Genomic DNA, 18,131 nt, shown 5'->3' with positions numbered 1-18,131 from the left:
CACAAAATAGTTTATTTGGTCATGGGAAGGCCCCCACAAAGTTTGAGCCAAATCAAAAAATACAAATAAAATCCATTTCCGGTTTTGGTAGAGAATTGTTCAGAAGATAAACTACTTTAAGCGTACTTAAGCCCGAAAATCAGAAGTTAGACAAAAAAAACTTCGTGATTCGATTCTCCGAAGTCAAATTTTTGTCAACTTTGTTATCGCATCGAAATTTTGTAAATATTTGTGAAAAAGAAACATTTTTAAACAAATAGGTAGTAAAAAACAATAAGTTTTGTTTCATTTTCAGCAACGCAATTTCGTGAAATTTCACGGTCATTACCTTATATTTTTTTATTTGAATAGGTCCCATAAACCAAGAGAATGAAACAGTTTATAGAATCTTTTCAAGTGGACCTACGATTACGATTTTTTTAACCAAGCTTGACTTTTCAGAAACGTTTTAAAATGTTAATTTGAATAATTGAACTTCACCTATATTTTTAGTACCAAATTTCAAATTTAGTAAGAAAAACGAATGTTGAGAGCTCAGGTATCTCCTAGATGTTTATATCGACCAAACAATAAAAGATGCTGATTATTATGTAGCAGACATGACCAGCCTGACAAAGAACATTGTTGGGTTGACATTTGAAAAAAGGATCGATACTTTCGTTTCGTTTTCGTTTTTGTTTTACGGAGCAAGGTGGGGGACGCGGCCTCAAGTCAGTCCAAGTCCGGTTTCTTGTGGAAAAAAGGGTAGTGGCCGAACTAGTATTGCATACAAAATGAACACCACCGGAAGATATAGGGGATCGGGAGGGGGAAGGTGAAAAAAAAATTAGTGTAGGTGTGAGTAGTAAGAACTTGGATGACTTGAGCAGTTACGTTAATCTAACTTTAAAACTGAATAAAGGAAATCTGCGATTATGATTCAATCAAAAACTAATTTGAGATTTATACAAAGGGAACCTATGATGTATTTCAAATTTAAAGGAAATCAAATAAATTTACTTGGAAATTAAAGATGAAAACTAACTTTTTAAGGAAACATAAATCTTGAGGCCTTTTTCTGGGAAAACTAACTAACTTGAATCAACCTCAACTAAACTGTCTGAAAATAACTTGAATCTGAAATCCCCAATTTTTTTTTTTTTTTTTGTAACATTTGAGTGAAAGAGACACAATCCTGTTCACACCTGTGTGTCCTTTTGAAATGTTAGGCTCTATTTGATCGTCAAAACTCTAGTAGACCTTCGATTCGCAACAATGGTCGATACAACCACAATCCGAAAACCGTTAGTTCAACAGATTAACGAATTTTGGCCGATATCATTTCATTATTGATTGATCGAGACTCTATGGATTTTTTGACAATTCAAAATTAGTAGTATACCACTTCAACTGAAATCAGAGATTCTGATAGCATTACTAAACTGGCTTACACATAACTGGAATTATTAAACAACCTAAAAAAAGTTACAAAAAAACTAACTATTCCTCCCCATTATCAAACAGATTTAAAATAAAATATTTAATAAAGCCGATACTGTCGAAAAAATGTTAACTTTTATTCTCAGTATCGAAATCCAAAAAATATATCTATATTATTATCCTAACTTCAAACTGGTTTAGTAAATTTCCAATCTCTCGTATGTTTGATATATTAAATTTGGCCAAAACTTTCTAATCTAATCTAATTTAATCTAATCTAATCAGACCATAGGGGGATGGCGTCGCTAGTTTTAGACCACGTTTTCCACTTTTTCTCATCGAAACCGACTACTTTATCGACTTCATTTTGCTGGGCGAGATATAACGTCGTCTATTTTAAGACGATGACTCAGCACTTTTCCACTCTTGCACTTTAAAAAACCAGATGGCAGCACGATGTAACGCCACGTCCCTATAGCGCAGCCAATCTTTCGAAGGGATCCTGGAGAGTGCCTTAGGTTAGATGACGCCTAGCACTCTTCTGGTCATTTATTAACATTTGTAGTGCGCCATTGCATTGAAATGCATTGAAACATCACAAGCGTTAAAGCAGTCCTACTGCGTAAAGCCGTATCGCAGAGATGACTCGTAATTGGGTTGAGTTTGAGCACTGAGTGTTCGAACAACAACACAATTCTGAATCGACAGGGGAAGAAGCGTGGGGACACACCACCATACGCTCCGAGATTTGGTTGTATTCGTTGGGAGCACCATGCTAAGAAGGTTTGGTACTCCGGGACCCTCTGGGATGGGACATTGTATTTCCACGAATGCCCTGGACACTAATTGCCGAGGTTATAGCGCCACAACTCGCACTCTGTAACAGTATTCCTAATTCCAGTCCTAGCTCACCAAGTCGTCATGGCCTATTAGTGGTTAGCATTTTTGCTTACCAATCCAAAGGACGGGGGATCGAACCCCACCTCGAGCGACTTAGATTTTTCGTTCATATTCCTCATTTCAAATTTATGTGTTCTTAACTTTCTCGTTGGGAGCAGATGGGCATCAAACCCAGAACCATTCGCTTACAAAGCGAACACCGTAACCAGTCAGCCACGGCCGCTCCTAAATTTGGCCAAAATTTTCATTAAAAAAATGGAAGTAACGACTCAACCACCTACACCGTGATTAAAGTAACACTTTTGTTTCATTTTCCACGGCACTGCTCAACCATTTCTTCGCACCAAATGTTCACAAACACCGTCCGGCTGTGAATGTAGGCGCACCTTGTAGTACGTGTGTGAGCCAGCCAATTGCAACCAATTGCTGATGGTTTTCACCCAGTGTGATGCGCTGCAGTGCACTGACACAGTGTTGCCAGCTACGGAGATGCCCGTTGCGAAGATGCGCCCGGCTGGTTGCACATACACAGTTTTCCTCTACTCTCTAATTATTTTGATTGTTGGTGCGGCGGGGGTGAACAGACTTGGGTTTGTTTCTTTCTCTCTAGTCGCGGCTTTGATCTTGATATCTTGGCCGCGGCGTTTGTAGAGCGCGAAGTCTCTTTTTTTTGTTGCTTCTCTCTTGCGCGTGGATTTAGCAATTCCAACGAGTTTTACGGAACAACCGGCCGGCAAGCCCCCCTGGAGGAACGAAGAAAGTGATGCAATGGGCTGCAAAGTTTTTGGAGCGAGCTCGGCGAATGATGGATTGATGTTCGTGCAATCGAGCAATCGAGCAATCGAATAAGACCTACTACCGATCGATCCGACATGGTCGCCGGGCTGTTTTGAAATATTTATTGTTATATGTTTGAAAATTTGGTCGTGAATTTCTACGTCTGTCGTACTGACTTTCAGTGTCAGACATTCTTGTAGTTATTCAGTTTGCGATAAACTCTCCGCCACCGAGATTATCTCGTGGCAACGGGGTGAAGAGATAGCTTAACTTCCACCGAAACTGCATTAAAATTCCAAACCTTCCTCTGCTGGGCTGCAGTTGAGAGGTGAAATCAGTAATCGCCACCTTCCCTCTTTCTTACAGCTGGTGAGCTCCACCAGCTGATGGATGGCCCAAGTCGTATCGTTGATCCCGGGTGGCCTTTTTCAGAGTGAAGTTGTTTTTTTTTATGGTTGGACGATTTTGACCCACGAATAATTAGGCAAATATGGTAACGGAACAGGAGCAATTCTCTGAGATTTCGGTCATTCGATTTTTTCTGTATTTTTTAATCCGGCTGAAACTTTTTTGGTGCCTTCGGTATGCCCAAAGAAGCCATTTTGCATCATTAGTTTGTCCATATAATTTTCCATACAAATTTGGCAGCTGTCCATACAAAAATGATATGTAAAAATTCAAAAATCTGTATCTTTTGAAGGAATTTTTTGATCGATTTGGTGTCTTCGGCAAAGTTGTAGGTATGGATATGGACTACACTGAAAAAAATGATACATTAAAAAATTTTGGTGATTTTAATTTAACTTTTGTCACTAAAACTTGATTTGCAAAAAACTATTTTAAATTTTTTTATTTTTGATATGTTTTAGAGGACATAAAATGCCAACTTTTCAGAAATTTCCAGAATGGGCAAAAAATCTTTGACCGAGTTATGATTTTTTGAATCAATACAGATTTTTTCAAAAAATCGAAATATTGGTCGCAAAAATTTTTCAACTTCATTTTTCGATGTAAAATCGAATTTGCAATCAAAAAGTACTTTAGTGAATTTTTGATAAAGTTCACCGTTTTCAAGTTATAACCATTTTTAGGTAACTTTTTTGAAAATAGTCGCAGTTTTTCATTTTTTTAAATTAGTGCCCATGTTTGCCCATCTTTGAAAAAAATAGTTTTGAAAAGCTGAGAAAATTCTCTATATTTTGCTTTATTGAACTTTGTCGATACGACCCATAGTTGCTGAGATATTGCCATGCAAAGGTTAAAAAACAGGAAAATTTATGTTTTCTAAGTCTCACCCAAATAACCCACCATTTATAATGTCGATATCTCAGCAACTATAGGTCCGATTTACAATGTTAAAACATGAAACATTCGTGAAATTTTCCGATCTTTTCGAAAAAAATATTTTCAAAAATTTAAAATCAAGACTAACATTTCAAATGGGCGTAATATTGAATGTTTGGCCCGTTTGAAATGTTAGTCTTGATTTTAATTTTTTAAATATTTTTCGAAAGATCGAAAATTTCACGAATGTTTCATGTTTTAACATTGTAAATCGGACCTATAGTTGCTGAGATATCGACATTAGAAAATGGTGGGTTGTTTGGGTGACTTGAAAACATAAATTTTCCTGTTTTATAACAAAGTTAATCAAAAGAAATTACTCAGCTTTTCAAAAATATTTTTCAAAGATAGCTGGGCACTAATTAAAAATGAAAAACGACAAAAATACCTAAAGGTTATAACGAAACAGTACTGACAAAAATTCACTAAAATACGCACATTGCAAGTCCACATCGTGGTGGCCTTCGAAAAAATCATAATCGATCAAAGATTTTGCCCATAAAGAAATTTCTGAAAAGTTGGCATTTTATGTCCTCTAAAACATATCAAAAAAAAATTTAAAATAGTGTTTTAAATCAAGTTTAGTGACAAGAAATTAAAATCACCAAATTTTTCCGTGTCATTTTTTCAGTGTAGTCCATATCCCTACAACTTTGCCGAAGACACAAATCGATCAAAATTCCTTCAAAAGATACAGATTTTGAACATATCATTTTGTATGGACAGCTGCCAAATTTGTATGGATATATGGATGATGCAAATAGCTTCTTTGAAACCGAAGGCACCAAAAAAGTTTCAGCCGGATTAAAAAATACAAAAATTAAAATTAAAGAAAAAAGACCGATTCCGTAGAGAACTGCTCACAGATGATTTTAAAGTTGGAATAAAATAAATAAAATAGAGGTGGCCAAAGTTTTTGACTAACAGATCAAATTTTAATATTTAGAAGGCTTAGCAGGCCATGTTTAAAGAATGATAAGTTTATTGATTTTTTTAAATAAAATAGTAGTTTATGCAACAAGTTGCAAAAAATCAAGTTTTGCAACGAGTTGCTTACAAAAATTTGAGCAATTTCGAAAAACGCTTCTTGAATTGAATTTTATGTCAAACATGAAGTGTTCGAAACAAAAAAATATATTGAAAAATGTTACTTTTCGATACTTGTGTTGAAAAGTTCAACTTTTTTGAAAGGTATTAATTTTACATTCAGTTATTTTTGGTAGGGATAAGTAGACCATTTCGTTTCTACAGAAGGACAGCAAAAGTTGACAGTTTCACAGCGGAATTGCAAAAATATCGTTTTTGCAATTCCGTCGTGAAACTACTCACTTTTCCTGTCATTGTTGAACGACGAAATAGCCTACTTTTCTGTACCAAAAATAACAGAATCGAATAGCAACACTTTTCAAAATAAATGCTGAAAAGTTCTACTTTTCAGCACTCAAATGGGTGCTGAAAAGTTGAACTTTTCAGCACTTGTTTCGAAAAGTAACACTTTTCATTTTTTTTTATTTAAACGATTTATTGACAAAACACATAAAACTTTGACTTAAAATTTCACTCAGTGTGTTTTTTGGAATTGCAAAAAATGTTTTAAGGAACTCGTTGCAAAACTTGATTTTTTCAGCACTCTTCGTATTTATCCAACTCGGTGAACCTCGTTGGATAAATGTACGACTCGTGCTGAAAAAATCCTCTTTTTGCAACTTGTTGCATAAACTACTATTTAAAAAGTCAACTAATTCATAATTGTGCTTTCAATAAATGAGAGTTAAAAATCATTCCTTTTATAAAACCCTAGCTTTCACCTTAACCGTCTACCGCCCAAATTTTTATTTCAATTTTTTTTATTTTTCCCGTGTTCAGGATGTCATTTTGAGCAACCTTTGTTGTGTGTGTGTGTGTGGTCCAATCCAATACCCGCTAACCGGTAGCGATATTATGGGAAAGAATAGTTTGTATCAGGCTTTGTATATGCCGAATGCTGATACAACTTATCTCAGGCCCGGGTATTAGGTGGTGATAGCCCTCGCGCTGCTTCCAACGACCCGTTTCAGAATGACAGAGCTCCTTGCGGTCCAATTCCGAGGTCGCTGGGCATTGTTCGGCCCCGCCTAAACAGAGAAGCAAGCATCTGAAGGAAACTCGATCTATATTTAGACTTCCAATCCCGTCAGGCAAATCAGGGATCAGCACGTATTTAATATGAGAAGATAACATCTTTCAATACTACGGATCAATTCACTGCTAGATTGTAAACCTTCTGATGGCCGACTGCTTAGCGTCCCAGACCACCAATCCAGAGGTGTGAGTTCGAATCCCACTTGATTCATTTTCGTTTTTGTTCATATTCAAAGTTCAAATTCCTGATTTCAAATTTCAAAGGTACCGGCCGGGATTTGATCCCTGAACCTTCTGCTTATGAGGCAGAATCCGTAACCATTAAGCCACAGAGCCGGTCTTATGTCATTTTGAGCAACCTTTGTTCTACGAAAAACTTTTCTCTTCTTGTTTCATGTTTTTTTTATTTCATTTTTAGTATTACATTTTGCATTTATCTTGTTTAGTTTATGTTTGTTTTTGGTAGTATTTGGCCTATTCTACCACCTCCTATCATTACATTTTGCCTATCAAATTTTTTTATGTTTTTAAAGTCACTTTTTCGAGTTTTTGCTTGTTTTTCACTTTCAAGAGATTTTTTTTACAAAATTAAAAATGCAAATTATATACTAACGGAATGAATTGGAATCTTATGGAGCATCTTCTAACTGCGGTGGGGCAAGAGGAACAATCGCACGTACGCCCGTAAGTTTTACAATTTTGCTTGTTTTCAGTATGAGGAATTGTTGCTAGCAATGCAATTAGCAGATTCTACTACCACATAACCACCAAAACGACGTAAACGCCACGGGGCATAAGATTTAATGAAGTTTTTTTTTCAAAACCTTTGTTTTCTTGTAATATTTGGACAAAATAAGGCTTAGGGCTTGTTTTAAGGCTCATTTAATCAAAATGCTATTTTTCTTAGATCAGTAGTTTCCCTATCAATGACTTGCCTCAATTATAAGGTATGATGTAACTTTTGGTGATTTTTGCTGAGAGCTTTTAAAAAATCTTGTTCAGGTGGGGCAAGTGATTTTTTTTTCAATTCAATTAGTGTTTATTAGTAAATAATCAATTTACAATTTAGTGTTTTTTTATAACCTAATAGAGTTTTGAAGTTCCTTTCAACTATGGTTTACACTATAATTCATTTAGATGTAATTGGATATTCTAACAATGGATTTGGCAAGAGAAGGAAAAATAAAAAAAAAACCTTCGAGATTTGCTAAGGAAAAGGATAGAAATAGGAAAAGCTTAAAACTAAATCACAGTTTGTATTGTCTGTTGACGTCGAAAACTTCGCTGCACAAGGCAGCTTATCCGTTGTAGATGTACTTCATCATCAGCTCACTGAGAGCTTGGAATTGTTCTGCCTTGTTTCGGCAGGCACGAAAGCGCGTGAGCATCTCTCCAGCAAGGGCGAAAAACTCAGGAAGCGTGAAGAGATCATCACCAGTAACATCAGCTTGTCCCGGGGGAGTACCGACGCCAGAAGCGGCTACTCTAGCGTATGAACCTCCCCAACCGGGAGGGAACGCTGGTTTGGTCGATGGAACCGCTCCGCCGCCAGCTGCTGCAGCCACGGAAATTCGCCGTGTGGTTTCCACCACAGTTCGCGCACTTGACGCGCGCTTTGTGCTGCTGGGCGTTTTCCCCCAGCTGGTCTTTCCGCGGAAGATTGCACCTTTCGGTGAAGTGGGTCTCACCGCACTTTACGCACCGGGGCGGAAGATTGCAGTTTCTTGAACCGTGTCCGAACTTTTGACAGCGGTGGCATTGGGCTGCGTCGGCGGGATTCTTCATGTAGAATCGCCACGTCACAAAGAATCCGTCCAGTGCTTTGATCCGCCGAAGGTCCTGGATTTTGAAGGACCCACGATCGAAGTACAGGAGGTACAATGTGTACGTACCTGTCACCGTTATCGTCTTTGAGAGCACCTTAATCTCTCGAGGCTTAACCTTGATGCCCGATAGGTGTTCTTCCAGGTCGGAGATCGGGCGGTCCGGATATCCCTGAAGGACGATCTTCACTGGGACCTTCTCTGCAGGGTCAAATGTAAAAACTTGAAGTTTCGCAACTTCAACTTCTTCACCACCATGTCGAAATTCAGTTTGTTATGTGTAATAACTTGCACTGACGTTTTACCTATTTTCAGACAATATTGAGGCCCTCAAGCAACTCGTCAACATCGTCTGCCAGCGTATCCAAAATAAAAATTGGAGGTGGACGTCGTTCCTTCGGAGAGTTACATTTTTCTTCTTTCTTGCTTGCGCGCAAGTTCATCATCGTCATCGTCGTCACTAGCACTGCTGCTGTCACTGGCGGTGTTGTTTTCTTCTCCACTCAGCATCTCAAATTCGTTGCTGGTGGGAACGTTGGAAGTGGTTGTTGTCGTGGTGCTTGTGGACGGCTGCTGCTGCTGCTGCTGGCCGGAAGTGCTTCCGGATGCCCGAGTCGATTGTCTCGTCCGTACAGGGGACTCACGTGGACGGTATGACACGTGTAAAAACGATGGATCGGTGACGTCACTGGTCACTTACTATTTATCATCTAAGTAATATTTTTTTTTTTTTTTTTTGTAAAAACGATCAAATTTTTAATAAAATATTATAATTTAATCTAAAAATTAAAGAAACGTTTCTTTTTTTTTTTTTTGGGAGGGTGATCCAGCCGCACATCGTTGATGTCGAAACCTCTAAACTGGGCCCTCGTCCTGTCACGTCCGTCAGTAGTCTTGTCGTACATTACAACTAGAATCAGATCTGCCAATGAATTAGTACACTTCGACCAATTAAACACTGACGCTGTATGGATCTGACTCTAGAATAAATGCACAGTTGTGTGTTATTCATAAGTCCAAAATGTTCAATTATTCATATAAGTCCAAATATTCATTTGCGGATAACTACCTAACTTGAATTGAATACAAGATTTAAAGCAACCTATCCGAAAGCTACTCTTATCTCAAATCCCCGACATTTTAATTATTAACCAAAAAAAAACGTTTCTTTTAAAACCTGTCTGACTTCTTTTAAAAAACAAAAAAAAAATAACAGTTGATATTTTACAAGTCGTGAAATGAAAAAGAGACGACCATTTGTTCGTCAGAATTCCAGTAGATCCTCGATTCGCAACAATGGTCGATACAATCATAATCCGACAATCGTTAGTTCAACAGATCAACGAATTTAGTCCGATATCATTTCACTATTGATTGATCGAGACTCTATGGAAATTTTGACAAATCAGAATGGTTTTTATGCTACTTGAATCAAAATCACCGATTCTGATAGAATTACTAAATTCACTGTTACTAATTTTGTCCCTAAATAACTACAGGCAAAGTATAAAAGTTGATATTTATAGTTAAAATCCTAAATTCTACAAACACTATTTTTAAACCCGCATCCTAACCTGACACCCACATTAAGATAGGAAAAATCACATATGTAGCGGTTCATTGTACAAATGTGATATTTCCACTATCAGAGAACCTCCTTGTCTCGATGACAGCTTACCGGCCATCGATTAAGCCCTGAGACTACGCCAAAGTGGGTTCTCGCAGCATGAAGTGGTGTCCATGTGTAAAAATGGAAGCTTCAGCAATATACTGAACACTTCGATTTTAATTCCACATCGAATCAAATCATACTCTTTGCCAAACAAGCATCAAACCTATGACACTCATTATGACAAAGCCCAGGGAATCTAAAAATTAAAGAAACGTTTCGAATACATAACAGTTTAATTGTTGGCAAATTAACGTGTTGTTCGTCTTGTCCCACTAGTTGAGTGGAACGTACGGAAAATCAAAAGTTTTATAATCAATTTTTTACATTAAAAACAGGTTTAAAAAAAATTGTTCTATCAAACTCCTAGTCAAGACCTGGAATAAGATGATAAGATCCGACAGATTTTTTAACGTTTTTAATGGAATATAATAAGCAATATAACGAGCATTTTCTTAGCTTGTTACACTTGCCCCACTTTCCCCTACAGTCTTTAACTAAATTTTGAAAGTTTTGAAAAAAAAAATTAATGTCGAACGAACTGTACTGAAATGTTTGAACTCAATAACTTCAATTATTTTCCTACTGAAAGTGAGGTACAATCTGAGCTAACTTCATATTTTTTTTTGTTTTTTGTTTTGGTTTAGGAATTCCAAAAGGAGTAAAACATTAAAAAAGTCTGCAATATTTTTATTTTAACATTAAATTTCTAACGTATTTAAATTTTGTTGCAATTTTTATTATATTCAATTTGGTTTTGAAATTATTTTTAAAAAAATAAACAATGTCAGTCCTTCTTGGCAAGACGAAACATGCTTGCCAGCTAGTTCCAAAAGGTTAATACACCACCTCTGGACAAGAATAAGCGCTTTGTAGCAATGAAAATCAAGAATTTTTACTGTACATATTAAAAAATACCATTTTTTTCGCAACAAAACAATTTTTTAATCTCTTTGGAAAAAATATTGTTGATAATACAAAGCATGTTTTAAAATTTCAGAAAGGTATTCGAAAGAGCATTTGAAAAGGTTAAGATACTGAGTATCTGGCAACACTGTCTACAGTTATGAGCACTTATGTTAAACTTTCAACCACCTTATTGTACAGCGTCTAATAGGTTTTTTTCGAATACTCCTTGAGTTTTAAAAAAGGTATTCAAACTAAAATTAAAAAAGTGTTTTTTAAAACAAAAAGAGATCTTATTTTTATAGCGGACTCAAACATGCTAAGGGTCTGTTCAAATATTAATATAATATTATTATTATTTATTTGTTTTTCAAGCTTAAAATTATACAATTAGCTCAATATTATTAATTGATGATAATCTACACTTCAAATTGATTTGGAAATCGGCGTACAAATTGTTTTGTTCTGTTCCTGTTTTAACCGAAGTCAATCAAAACATTAATTATAAAAAATGGCTTAAATAGCTATCTTAATTCGTTACATTTGTCCTAAATTGCCCCAGATGCCGGTGTTTGATGAAAAATAATTTAATAAGATATTGTTTTGTAACTTAAAATCATAAATATACGTAAATATTCAAAAATAAATAAAATCAAATAGAAAGTATTTAAAGCTCTATGCATTTTGGGGATCTGTAAACTGTTGTCAAACGAACGGGGTAACTTTTTACTTTGACACCCCTTTTACACGGAGTTTACACACACTATCAAACGTTTGTTTTGATAGTGTGCGTGAGCGCCGTGTAAAAAGTGACAGTTCGTCACTTTTTAGTTTGACTTTGACCACCGCGTTGGTCTACACTAAAAAAGTGTCAAATGAAAAAGTGACCAACCACCGGGGGTTGAGTGTATTCGACTCTTCATCTATTTCCACAACCTAATCTGAATTTCCAGACCAAAGTTTGATTTTTTTTCAATTTCGGGAATTCCCAGGACAAATTATGAAAATTCCTGGGATTTTGGAATTCCTGATTTTGGGAAAAATCCCGGGAATTATGTCCTGGGAATTCCCGGGATGGACGCACTAGTCGTACCGGTACTTTCAAATGTTGCTCCAGTTCTGATGGCAACACTTTGAGGTAAAATTGCAGAAAGCGTTGTCATCTGAAGTCAAATTATAAAATACGTAGTAAATTTTCAAGCAACCTATCCCACTCCTACTCACCGTGAAAATGTCACTAAAGCAAATGGGATAGACTTTTATTATTTTTTCCAGTCCGAAGAAAGCATTCTGAATATTATTGAGCAGACCGATTGCATCCGAGTATCCCCAAAATTTTAAAGCACAAATAAAAGCGACCAGGCCTACTGCGTTGCATTATCCGCACAGACAGATTCTGTGAATGGACCACATTTCGCAGAATTAACAGGGGAGGAAGGATACGTGGACATACCGTACCAAACGCTCCGAAGTCCCATACAAAACGATCGGATAAACGAACTTTGGACAATCGGAAACTTGGGGTCGAGGCTTCGGATAATCTTTACTGTACTGTACACAGGAATTTTATATTTCATTTTTTAAGTGTATAAGGCCGCTGCAAGTATTTTTTTTTATGTTTATGTCCTTCAACTCTGACAAAAGTTTGATTTTCGGACCAATTTTAAAGGAAGGGGGAGGCGAAAAAATAATTGCAACTCTTCAAAAACCTTAACCGTCAATATTCCATTGATTAATAATTGAGCCTTTTAAAGGACAAACCTTCAGTTCCCTACCCCACTCAACTTATTCAGGAATTTCAATGCAATTTCTCCCCGAAAAAAAACACAAACTCAAACAACCACAACAAAAAGATGTTTTTACCTACGGAGCTTGCAAAATCTTGTTGCACGTCATCAGGCAGCAGCCACCAACACCATGAACGATAAAGACGAAAAAATCCTTTTTCTTTTGATTATTCCTCCTTGTTGCCCCACCAAAATTCGCTGCTTCTTCCCACTTTTCCTGCTCTCCTGATCACACGCCAAAACTAATCAATCTTCTTCCTTTAATCAGAGGTTTTTCTTCAATCACAAATCAACACACACTTTTAAGGACCAACACGTTGAGCGAAAACCACACAAAATTTATTATTACAGGCTCTCTTCTTGCTCGTGACGAAATTATTCTTCTTCCTTCTTCCGATTCACACGCCAAACTTCTTACTCTTTTCCACGTCGTCGTCGTCGTCGTCGCGCGATATCCAACAGGAACGGAGAAAAACTTCGATGACAAACCTCTTTTGCAACTTCTATTCACAACACACGCACACAACTTCACTCCGTCTCAACGCCACCAACACTGCTGCTGGCCCCGATAAGTGGCGGACACGCAACGGCTCCGTCTCTTTCTCTCACTCGCTCTCTCGTTCTTCCTCTCCTCTGGCGTTTACGTCACTTTGCCACACTGTTGCCGTGCTGCGCTGCACTTTTGCTGAATGAAACGCGACACGATCGTTGCACGATCCTGGCAGGCCGCTCGCGAGCTTGTTATTCACACGCACACACACGCCTGCACCAGCGGCGAAAATTTCGCGACGTCACGCACACACACAAAACACGCGGGAGCGCGCGCGCACGTCAACACGAAAAGGAAAGAGAGCGCTCGCTCTCGCCTCTCGCTCGCTCTGTCCCGCTCTCTCCACCAGCCGAGGTGTGTTCCGTCGTCGTCGTCGCCGCCGTGCCTTCAATGGAGGCCCCCGCCGCAGAGCCTACTGCGATGGACGAACGCAGGAAAATTGAACTTTTCGCGCGAGTTACGCGTCCAAAACCGACCGAAGCCCACCCGAAACGATCACTTCCGGTTCCGGTCGGGTCCACGCGACACGCAACGCGCACACAAACGAGACGGAAACGCGCGAACGCCTTTTTCACGGACCGATTTTTCCTTTGCTTTTGCGACAATCGCGCGTACACCACCATTCACCGTGTCTCGTTCGTACTCAATGAAAGAGTGCAGTGCAGAAAGGCACAAAATACCTCTCGGAAAAGTTGAATGGGCGAAAAAAAGCGAAAGGGAGACGGAGCATGGTGGTGTGCCGGTCGGGGGAATGAGAGAGCTAGTTTGAGATCGGGCAACACGAACGAAAGACAGTGAGTAGAGTACCTAGAATTCAGGGGTGACCAAAGTATAGCCCACGGACAAAACGTGGCCCGCGAGGTGATTTTTTATGCCCCGCGGACTCATTTTGAAAGATCATGTAAAATGGCCAAGATCATGTAACCATTTGTAATAGTAGTGTATGCAACAATTTGCAAAAAGAGGATTTTTTCAGCACGAGTCGTACATTTATCCAACGAGGTTCACCGAGTTGGATAAATCGAGAAATTAAAAGTGCAACATGGAGTTAAAATTTCTGTCAAGCTGCTGTGAAGTATTCCATGACAGCTGAGAAAGTTTCACTCCATGTTACCGGCTCACATCTCTCTTTTTAATTTTTCGATACGAAGAGTGCTGAAAAAATCAACTTTTGCAACGAGTTCCGTTCAACATTTTTTGCAATTACGAAAAACACCCATTGAGTGAAATTTTAGGTCAAATCTTCATGTATTTTGCCAAAATTGTTTAAATAAAAAAAATGTTGAAAAATGATACTTTTCGTAACAAGTGCTGAAAAGTTCAACTTTTCAGCACCCATTTCAGTGCTGAAAAGTAGAACTTTTCAGCATTTATTTTGAAAAGTGTTGCAATTCGATTCTGTTATTTTTGATACGGAAATGTAGGCTATTTCGTCGTTCAAGAATGACAGGAAAAGTAAGTAGTTTCAGGACGGAATTTCAAAAATTGAATTTATAGTTCTTTAAAAATTAGTTTAGATAAAGCTTTTTGTGATCCTTTTTTTAATTTTTTGTTGTTGCAAATAAAAGTAAGATTTTATCTTGGATTTTATCACTGACCGCTTTGATCCCGATTATACGACACAAATATTTCGCTGAAAAATCTGTCTTATTCACAGTTTAAATGTGATTGATAATTGTAATTTCGTCTATGTTTCCATTAAGCATTTTTGGGAATGAGTTATCGTTTAAATTTGACTAAAGTAGAAAGCAGTTTAAAATAGCAAAAACATAGGTATTCCATACTTTTTTAAAAGCACATAATTTTCAATGGGCTGGGTCTCGAACTTATTTTAAACATAGACATCTTCCACATCTGGCATCTGCCCAGGCAGACCATAATTTATTTAAAAAAATATCGATATTGTAGGAAGAATAAATGAAAAAACAAACTTAACCAATTTATAATTAAAGGTGCACTTTATTCTAAAATAAAATCACACCATTTTTCTATGTTTGTTTCACCCCTTTTATTTTTTCAAATAAAAATTATTATTTTTAAAATAAAATCACAGGTGCAATAAATTAAATACCTTTTCTACAATAAAACCACTTTATTTCTAAAATTAAATATTATTACTGAGTGCCGCACTCAGAGCAGTCAAAGTGTTTTTTAAAGAAACTCGCACGAGTTTTGCCGCCATCTTGGAACTGAAACTCTAATGCCGCAGTCGATTTTTTTTCAGTTTCATGCACACTGAAAAATTATGTTCGGCACCGGATCTTCAAACGAACGTATCAACACAGACAAACAGACGTGTAAATCTTTTTCAAACCATCGTCAACTAAAACCGTCATTTCAAATTCAAGCCAACAAAATGAAAGCCGTAGTACCGCAATGAGACACGAACGTCTTTGGTGTCGCCACCGTATCCTTGGACCCTTTGATTGTTGAGGCAATAGGGTCCTAAAGCCCTATGTCAATGTATTTTTACAACGGTAAAATCACGTCTAAAACCCATTGCTGATCACTTATTCACGCAAAAAAATCAGGTCTGTTTGAATCAACAATATTTTTTGTTGTTTTAATTTTACGATTTTTTGTTGAAATAACCCTCAAAACCAATTGAAACAACCCAAAATTTTGCGTTGAATTGACTTGATGAATTTTGTCAGGTGCCAGAAATTACACCGCCTGTTACTCCCGCGGCGGAGAATTGGGTACTAAAGCCCTGTGTCAATTTTTATGTACAACGGTAAAAAACACGATTAAAAACCATTTCTGATCTTTTTTTTTTTCATTTTAACTCAAAAAAAAATTTGACAAGACAACATTTTTTCGATGGATCAACTATGGTCCCCTTGGAACGAGCTGTCAAGTAGGAGCTTTTCTGTCAAGAAGGACCGCGAGGTTAATTTTTCAAAATTGATTTAAAAATCCATTTTAAACTCTTTGTGGTCGTACAAAGGGTCATTGTACTCAGAAAAATAAGCTTTATCGCTGTAAACAAAAATATCAGCAATCTAAGCTTCATTTTAGGACCCAATTGTCCCGGATTTGTCCTAACTCTCAGCGTAACATGCTTGGTAAGAACTTCGGCATTCTATCTAAAATGACCTCGTTTCTAAACGCCCATTTTTACTCTTTTAGACCTCTGTGGAAAACAACCTCAATATGTTGGACGCCAGTGGCCACACGCCCCATTCACCCCGCGGATACAGTTTGTTGTTGATTCCTTCCGGGATGGCGACAGCATAGGGACGTGGCGTTACATCGTGCTGCCATCTGGTTTTTTTAAGAGCAAGAGTGGAAAAGTGCTGAGTCATCGTCTAAAAATAGACGGAGTCCTATCTCGCCCAGCAAAACGAAGTCGATAAAATAGTCGGTTTCGATAGAGAAAAAGTGGAAAACGTGGTCTAAAAATAGCGACGCCATCCCCCTATTGGCATCAGGTGCGGTTCAGCCAAACTACACACGAACCGATCGTGCTCGAGGTCGTGCTTTAACGTTTGGAGGTGCAGAGTGAAATTGTTCTTTTTTTAAACATATAAAATAAATTGCAATTTTTCAACGAAAATGAGCATTCTAATTTCAATTCAATGTTTTTGTGTACCAAATAAATTTCAGGTCTTATTTTGAAAAAATATCTGCCTTGTTTCAACAAAAACGTTACTTTGATTCAACAAAAATATGATTTTAACATACTTTCTGTCAAATTTTGATCAACAAAGATGAGGGTAGATCCAACAAAAAAAATAGCTTTGAAACAACAAAACATCCCGATTTCAAACAACAAAATGCGAAAGTTGATTCAGTGCAAAAATTTTGTTTTATATTCCACGAAATATTTTGTAGAATCAAACCTCGTAGGTACTGGCTGATTTTTCAAAACATTTTTCTGTGTGTTTGCGTTTTAATACAAACTAAAAAAATTACAAGACAACATTTTTTTGTCCCTTTGGAACGAGCTGTCAAGTAGGACCTTTCGTGTCAAGAAGGGCAACGAAGTAATTATTTAAAAATTCATTTCAAATCCTTAGTGGTAGGGAGCCTGGAGCAAGGTCCATGTGCACCCTACAGCTGATGTCACGCAACGCCGACTTAACTTCGTGCGCGATCAAGGCACGTTCTCGGGGACGCGAAACCAGGTTCCGAATCGCCCACGAACCGTTCAGTTAGATAACCTTACTGGCCGCGTGGATTTTCATATTTTGGCTGACCGCCGGCCTCATCTTATGCTGGTGGGTTATGCTTTTCACATAGGACCGGACCCTCGACCGGACCAGTTGTTTTCTATGTCCTTCAAGGTTTTCTGGTACTGGGTTTAGCCCTTCCTGCTCGAATCCGCAGACGTCGTAAATAGCTTCTAGAAATAAAACCGGAACCAGATTTTTGTTTATTTTTTCCGCTCCACGTTGTTTCTGTTTGGACTTCGTTTTGTGTCTGTTAAAATCAGTCGTCTCTGGTGCCAAATGTAAGTGTCAAAATTCGTTACGCGCCCGCCGCGAGATTTGACCTCTGGATAGTGAGTCCAGTGCGCGGTCCGATTGATCCACACGAGTTTGACCCCTGTCACAAAAGAGCACTGGAAGATAAAAAGAGCTCGGCCGATAAGAGAAATTTCGTGGAGCCCCAGTCGCCCCAGTGCAATCTCGTCAGGTTAGAATACACCTGGAAAATATTTTTTAAAAATGTTTGTAAAAGAAGTAGAATAACTTCTATTAAAAGTCAAATTAAACAGAAATTTTCAAAAAAAGTTTCTCTACTCGTTTCTCTACTGGTTGGTTCATCATCATCATTCAGGCATGAGAATGGGTATAATTCCCCTACTTTAGAGCAGGCCGACCAATACTCAT

General features: G+C 37.7%; 1 protein-coding gene across 1 annotated transcript in view; it reads right to left on the bottom strand.

Annotated features, from left to right (window-relative positions):
• LOC6052208 (myb-like protein AA) overlaps nt 1-13,959 on the bottom strand; it is a 78,227-nt gene extending 64,268 nt beyond the window's left edge. Inside the window, 1 exon segment of the mRNA XM_038266096.1 lies at nt 12,823-13,959. The gene's annotated coding sequence lies outside the window, so the exon portion shown is untranslated.
• Nucleotides 13,960-18,131: the final 4,172 nt, after the last annotated feature.

This window comes from Culex quinquefasciatus, chromosome 3 (genome assembly GCF_015732765.1).
Source record: "Culex quinquefasciatus strain JHB chromosome 3, VPISU_Cqui_1.0_pri_paternal, whole genome shotgun sequence".
NCBI lineage: Eukaryota > Metazoa > Arthropoda > Insecta > Diptera > Culicidae > Culex > Culex quinquefasciatus.
This window is presented reverse-complemented; position numbering and strand designations above follow the sequence as displayed.